Source organism: Aphis gossypii, chromosome 1, assembly GCF_020184175.1.
Source record: "Aphis gossypii isolate Hap1 chromosome 1, ASM2018417v2, whole genome shotgun sequence".
NCBI lineage: Eukaryota > Metazoa > Arthropoda > Insecta > Hemiptera > Aphididae > Aphis > Aphis gossypii.
In genome coordinates, this window is record NC_065530.1 from 52,743,083 (window position 1) to 52,750,820 (window position 7,738).

At 37.6% G+C, this 7,738-nt stretch overlaps 1 protein-coding gene across 6 annotated transcripts in view; it reads left to right on the top strand.

Moving 5' to 3' along the window:
• LOC126548977 (homeotic protein ultrabithorax-like) overlaps positions 1-7,738 on the top strand; it is a 235,208-nt gene that overhangs the window by 39,997 nt on the left and 187,473 nt on the right. The gene's annotated exons all lie outside the window — the stretch shown is intronic.

The following is a 7,738-nucleotide window of genomic DNA, read 5'->3' on the forward strand; positions in this document are numbered from 1 at the left end:
TCTTCGTCGTCGTCGTAATAATAATGTAATAAAAATAATAGTTCGTCGCCGTCGGTTATCGTCGCCGCCGCGTGTGCATAATATATGTTTACCGCGGGTAATTGTAATTCGAGGGCAATAAATTCTGTGCCGGGGCCACTAAATCAAAACGTTCTATTCCGCCGTCTCTCATTCACCTACACACGCACTGCTGCACTGTGCACAGCACCGGTGTACACCGCTCTCACGAAAATCCTGCCGTCGCCGTAGTATATTTAATATTTATTTTAATATTGTTATTATTGTTTTTATTTTGTTACAACGCATGCTATTATTATTATTATTGTCACCATACATATGCGTATTACGTAAAACGCGTATCGCCGTGACGGCGGAAATTCGTAAATCACGTACAGATTTCATAATAATATTTACGTGTAGGTACCTGCCTATGATATTAAATATTATGCGCGTGTTACGAAATAAAAGCTTTCGACGTCGTTCAGATGTAACGTATAAAACGCGTAAAGGACGACTGAAAAGACTAAAAATGTTACTTAACCATTAAAATTAAATATATATAGGTGACCTTTAACGCTCGAAAATATCGTCTGCTAACGTCTATATAATAAAACGCTCAAGTATTGTCATTGCCTACCCTTTCGCCCTTTTTCCTTCCTTTCTTCCTCGTCATTAGCTGTACACCTACAATATCACTATAATAACAGTATAACTGTATACACATAAACGTGGATATAACCTACCCCCCACGACCGCGACTCTATACGACTATTTATACTTTATAGTTACTACTATAAATGTATAATATATATATATATATACGTTCTCCCTTGTCGAACTAATTAAGAGGGGCGAACGCGCTACCCGTGTTATGATTTACGCGCCAATTGTGCAGCGACAAAGTACACCGATCGGCGAGTAGTTGGGTGGGGTGTATATAATCCTCTTCCGCACGACACGGCACACTGGCACGCGAACCGCTTAACACTCGTGATTTTCCGATATTGTTATAATTTCAGCGGCTTAGATCCGAAAAGTCGATGTATAATAATAAACGCATACAAGTATACATCACCTGCAATCGAATATTTAGGTTTATCGATAAACACATATTTTTCTATTACATATAATATGTGTTTGTTCTTTAAAGTCAAATCACACTTTTCATTTTTTAAATTTAACCGATTTTCGTTTCTCGACTGCTCGTGATCGCAATATAATTGTACACTATATACGCCGCATAGTCGAGCGACTGTAGCTGCGTAGGTGACGAAAATTCGGTCGTGGACCACACCGTCTATTTTTTCGTCCTATTGTTGGTTATTATTGTCGTTGTCACAGTCACCGCGCATCGTCGTCCCCTCCCGACCAAACTTTGAACGAGCAACTCATTTTACACAAACACACACACACACACAAACGTAAACGTGTCTCGTACATGTTCTATACAATATATACATACCTACACACGCACACACAGACACATATTATAATATATGTACAGTATGAACATATACTTAAACAAGCGCCACCGCCAACAAACGCAGACGCGGCAATAATTCACATTTATTAATCGAGGGCTCTTCAAACTATATTATGTATGCGCGTATATAGGTTAGGTATATTAATAGGAGGTGCGTATATATATATCATACGATATTTACTATAGGACGACTTTCCAAAACCACGACTAATTTTGTAGCACTATACATCATGTTGTGCGCAATGCCAGTATATATGTGTCCGCCTGATATATTTATATAGGTAGTTAGGTATTATTCGTATATAGACTCATAGGAGCAGATGATAAATAGTAATATTTGTACGCTTAGAACAACGGTAACAATTAAAAAAAAAAAAACTATATCGAGTAATTTCAGTTTGAACATAAAAAATCGATTTCGGATCGTTTTAAACACGATTCTGTCTTCTTAAATATGTCGTTTAATCGTACGCGTAAATGCGTATAATAAGTTAATACTGTACACTTGTTCGTATACTGAAAAATAGGCGGTGCATTACGATTGAATGAAAACTCACTATTTCGATCGTAAGGTTTATTCTGATGGGCGCGTTTCGGTTTATTATATTGTTATTACGCGACCCGGATTGTGCGAAGTAGCAATAACGTTAAGACGGGAAACGACCTACACCGGGGACGAAGGTCTAGGCCGCCGGAGATGTGTTCCATCCTTTTCCTGTTTGTTTTTTCTCCGAAAAAAACTTTCAAACGCTTTCATTCAATAACTTGTATGTACAGTGTACGACATAAATATTATTATGTTTACAACTCGGGAATCGCGCGTGTACACTGCAGATTTCGATTCCATGAAATTATTTACTGCGACATAATATAATAATTATTAATGTTGTAAATATTATGCTCATCCGTAGATATTATATTATATTGTTTGTGCCGCGTGTGAATGATATAGTAATACAGTTGTTATTGATGTAAAAAGCTGTTCGAATTTAATTAACGCAGTTGATATACGACCATAATAATAATAATAATCACGTTTTTTTTTCGCTTAAAAATATTATAATCCTATCGATTATATTTTTCAAGCCTGTTTAGAGGTGTGCGACAGCAAAATGTGTTATATTTAATTTATTGAAAATACAAATAAATATACACGTACAACTGCAGTATACTTTTGTTTTATTTTTATTACAACCTCAGAATGAAATTCTGAAATCGTTTTGATTTTTTTTTTTTATGTTTTATTAAAACGTTAATCATTAAACGGTTGTTGTAAAACGAGGCGGGTCGTCAACGGTGTGCATAAAAATTGGTGAAAAAAAAAACATAATACAATAATAATACGGTTTACACGGTCGTAGAATATAATCCAAGTCGACTTCTGAGACTGCTACGATATATAAAAACCAGTCGTTTCAATGTTTAATACACATTGCGTACACGGTGTGCACAAACGAATTGGTATGGACCGCGGGCCGGTTATTATTTTAATGACGGAATTAATCGGATGATCGCGCGGCGGCGGCATTGGCGATAACGGCGGGGTGAGGTGGAGAGAAGGCAGTCGAGCCTCTGGGCGATACGCGTGCACGCGCTTGAGCCGAAATCGTCGTTTGGACATATTATTTTTCTCGTTCTTCTCGCCGACCGAAAAATCTTAGGCGATCGTGTGTGTGTGATACCAATACTAATAAATCGGTGATAGGTATAGTTTTGGAGACGATCCGTAAAAAAAAAAAAACAAAAATATTATCGTAAAAATACGACGAACGACGTCCGGCCGGCGGGGCTGGTAATTTTTTTTCGATCGTATATTTTTGTATTCATATCGTCGTCCAGAGGTACAACACTGGTCGTCGACATGTATAGGTACTTACGAACGAAAATCACTAAACCCGAGTGCACTTCTGGTGCCGCCCTCTGGTGGACGACTTGACCCGCGACCAGAGAATGGGTCGGTGCAGATGGCGCACCCATCGGTTGGGTGTCTCATGCGGTGGTGGTGGGTGGGGAGAGTGGTGCGAACGAACGCCGAAAACGGAACGGCCGATAACGTCGAGAGTAGTCGTTTTATTTTATTTTTATTATTATTATTATTTTTCCCGTCCGATCGTTTCCCGTGTAGAACGACCGACAACGGGTAAACACGCAACTCGTTTTCGTCGTCATCGTCGTCGTCAAGAGGTTCTTTTTATTTTTATTACTATTTATTTATATTTATTTGTTTTCGTTTGTATTCGTCCGCGCTCGGAAGTAAGTAATAAAACGTAATATATAGTGTCGCGTACACCACCGCCCAGACCGGTCTAATGTTATCATTATTGTCATCATTATGTTATTATCATCGTTATTATTATCGTGATGGTTTACGGGCCGTGACGACGGCGCGTTGTATAGGCAATAGTACGGACATGTATCCGCGGATATCATCGTGTCAACGATAGCGTTAGTCAAAGGTTATGCAGTCAATCGCGAGCTTTTTACATTCGCATCGATATTGTCGACAGTGATTTTTCCGTCGTAAGCAAATCTGCGATCCGATCGAAATGTTTCAGCGTGCTTGGCGTATAATAACAGAATATATCATATTCAGTTTAATAATAGTACAGACATCGTGTAGACTGACGAGTTGCCTCAACGCCAAAATTTGTTGATCACTCATCTCTCAGTTCAGCTTTCATATGAAAAATTTATATTATTTGGTCAAATTTCTCTGCTCCTTACCTTCTAGCTCTGCAGCCGCCGCAGATTTTATAACCTGCAAATATTAGGTACAATATTCTTTTACAATTATTTTATACCAATAATTGGATTTTTCATTAAGAGGTTCCCTGAAAATCAGATATCCTAAGTCACGTAGCACCCGAACGCTAAGAGATGATTCGACGAAATCCGGAAAACCGGTTAGAAAATTAAATATTTAGACCAGAACGATGGCTTTCCAATAATGTATTATTATAAAATAGTTATACATCTGCGGCAACGCTAGTCGGCAACCAGTCGAAAGGAACCATTGTTTAACCTGTTTTTTCGATGATTACAAACATATTGAAAAATTCACTGGCTATGTTTATTGTTTCTTATTGGTAACACGTGGCCGACGGAGAGCAAAACTAGTTTTTTTATTTATTTATTTAATTTTTATTCTCATTCGGTCTTATACCGGCCGCGTATATATTATTATTATATAGATAAAGCGAATCTCGAAACACGTGTCTCCAGCCTCCGCGTACGTAACAACTGAATTAGGTACTCGGTTAAAATATACAGTATGACGACATCTTTGTGATACAATTGTGCGAGAATATGAATTTAAAAATATCCATTAGTTCATTACCATATTACAACGTCGATTTTAAATGGACGTACCTACACTATACTGCAATTATATTAATATATACATATAGGTACCAATCGATAATTTTTAGAAAAATTTAAAATATTTTTTATTCTATAATTATCTATACTTACAATAGCAAAGGTTAAGAAAAACAATAACGTGATGTAGGATATATATATACATTTACACTGTCGTTTTAAGAGATGACGATGTCATTATAAAATATCACTATTTCGTCCGCGCGATAAATTATTATCGTAAGTAAAATACGTAGGTATATTTATATACCTGTGGATATTTTTTCATTGATCGTGGCCCATATAGAAATAATTGATTATATATAACTCAATAAAACGCGTAAGACGGCTTGCAGTGTATAATATCATTAACAAATAACGACCGTGCGCACTATGTTGTGTATATACGTATATATAATTTATTTTCGTGATAGGAAGTAGGTGGGGCGGGGGTAGTCTTTCTGCTTTGCTGTTATATAGGGCGAGGAAAAAAATCGAAAATTATAATCCCGTAAATCGGACCTTATAATATTATAATGAGTACTTGCAGCGCTCGCGACCACGGAGTGTTTACTTTACGGGAGGAAAGGGTATACACCTGTAATATATATCTATTCATAAATATATATACTTCTATTCACACACACACACGAAAAAGTGCTACTAACTGCGGGGCGGACGGTAAATATATATATATATAGGTAGGTAGTTAATTGCATTTTTATTATTCATTATTACGTCTCGCGCGACTGGTCGTAAACCATTCGCGGCCATAAAGTCATTGTCGTCGAATATAATCTCTTTTTAATAATCGCCTATTGCAGTAGTACACCTGTATAGGTATATAAATCATTATATTATCATATGTAGATATACGAGCGATCACCTATAACCGCGATGGCGGTACTATACGGTGCGTGCTGCAGCAGGTACAACGCAAGCAGACGATTATCATTATTATTTTTCCTCTTCTTAATGGTACCTATATATAATATGTATATAGTAAAAGCGTATAAACAATTTTATTGTGATACACTCGGAGACACGCAATAAAACACGGTTTACGCATCAGACCATATATTATGTTATGACCCTGCGCGGTATATACCACAACTACAAGACGCCGTGGTATATATACCTGTATATATGCACACGTGTATATAGGTACACGCGCGCGCGCGCTCACACACACACACAATTATATCGCCTTTTAAATGAATATAAAAAAATAGTCGCGGGCGGCGGGCTCTCGTTGTAGGCCGGCGGGAGAGGATGCCATGACGATAAAGCCGGCCATAAATCAAAATGGCCTCGCCATCTGGCGGCACTGCGCGGGTCCCCGGCTGCGCGCGACTGCATATATTCCATCATGGCCGAACGGAGACCTTTTTTTTTTTTTATCCACGAAACGAAAATAATATAATATAATAATAATAATATACCGGCGGCCGTGTTATATTATACGACTACGGCGAGTCCGTCGTCGCGATGGTCCGCCGCCGTTTTTCCGACGTCGGTGGCGTTAATATTATATTTCGCTATAATATATTATTATTTTAGTACGAATATCTCACGTTGAGTATTAGCTGCAAGTCGTCGGGTGTCTCTAACGATTTCCGTCATGTGAATTTCGGCCGAATAACGCGTTTCCGGGAAATGTTTCTATAGTGCGCACGTTACGACGGAAAGCTATTTTTACCATTATCATAATATTATATAATAGATATATGTGAGAGAGGAGAACGAGAGAATAAGTAAAAACATTGTATGCATCGGTATTATTATATTTCTGCATAGTTGGAGACGAAAAATAAAGACGTTCGTCCGAGCGAATAATAATATTATACATTTATACACAATACATACATATATTATATATATACAGTACGCGGTGCACTATCTGCAGCGCGCGCGTTGTGATGCCGTTCGAAGGATTTATTTTGCATAATACACGTGAAGGCGCCGGGGGAGAAGGGTTGCACGTCTATTGTTGTGCGTACGGCTGCAGTGCGCGAGTTTTCGAAAATGGGAAAGGGAAGTCTGTCGCATAACTCTGTCAAACACGCGCGTTCGATTCACGCGCCGACTCCAAAAGTACACTCACAGTACAATATGACAACAACAACAATAATAATAATACCTACTTACGTCATAGTTTATATATACCTACATAGACTTGTATTATTTTAGCTAAGTACTTGATATGCGGAAATTCGTCGGGTTCGATATAGGTATTTTATAAAAAATTGATTGACATCGGTGTTGAAGATATATGTATTACGTTATATTTCTTAATCGTTTCATCTATACGGTTTACCGTTTACGACGTGTAATATAAGCGAAACATTATAATCGACGACCAAACCTTGTACGAAAGCAGCTGATGGTTTGCGAAAATTCGACTTAGTATGTACTATATACCTAATAATTTAATAATATCGTCCTTGTCGGTCGTTGCGGCGTCTATATCGATTTCATCAGACATTGGAATAAACCTATTTATATATATATATATGTATACATTGTGATGTGTTTTGACTACACGTCTCGAGGGTTTGGCGGCGAGACAACTCGTGTGACACCGAAAGTATAACACTATACATATAATGTAGGTACAATATCTAATATTATGTAATCGAGACGAGTTTGAAGTACATAAGTGTTAAATTGTTGCAATTGCATCCGTGCCCATACATTATATTTTTATGGTAGGCTCTGCGGTATACATATTATACAATATATGTATAAATATATACTATATAATGTCTACGGCGGACGGTCGGTCGACCTCACTCGAGTGGGACACGATAATCATCGTTTTCGTCGTCCGCTCGTCGAATATAAAACTACAATGTTATAAATGATATGATATTATGCCCAGGTCACAAACATAATATT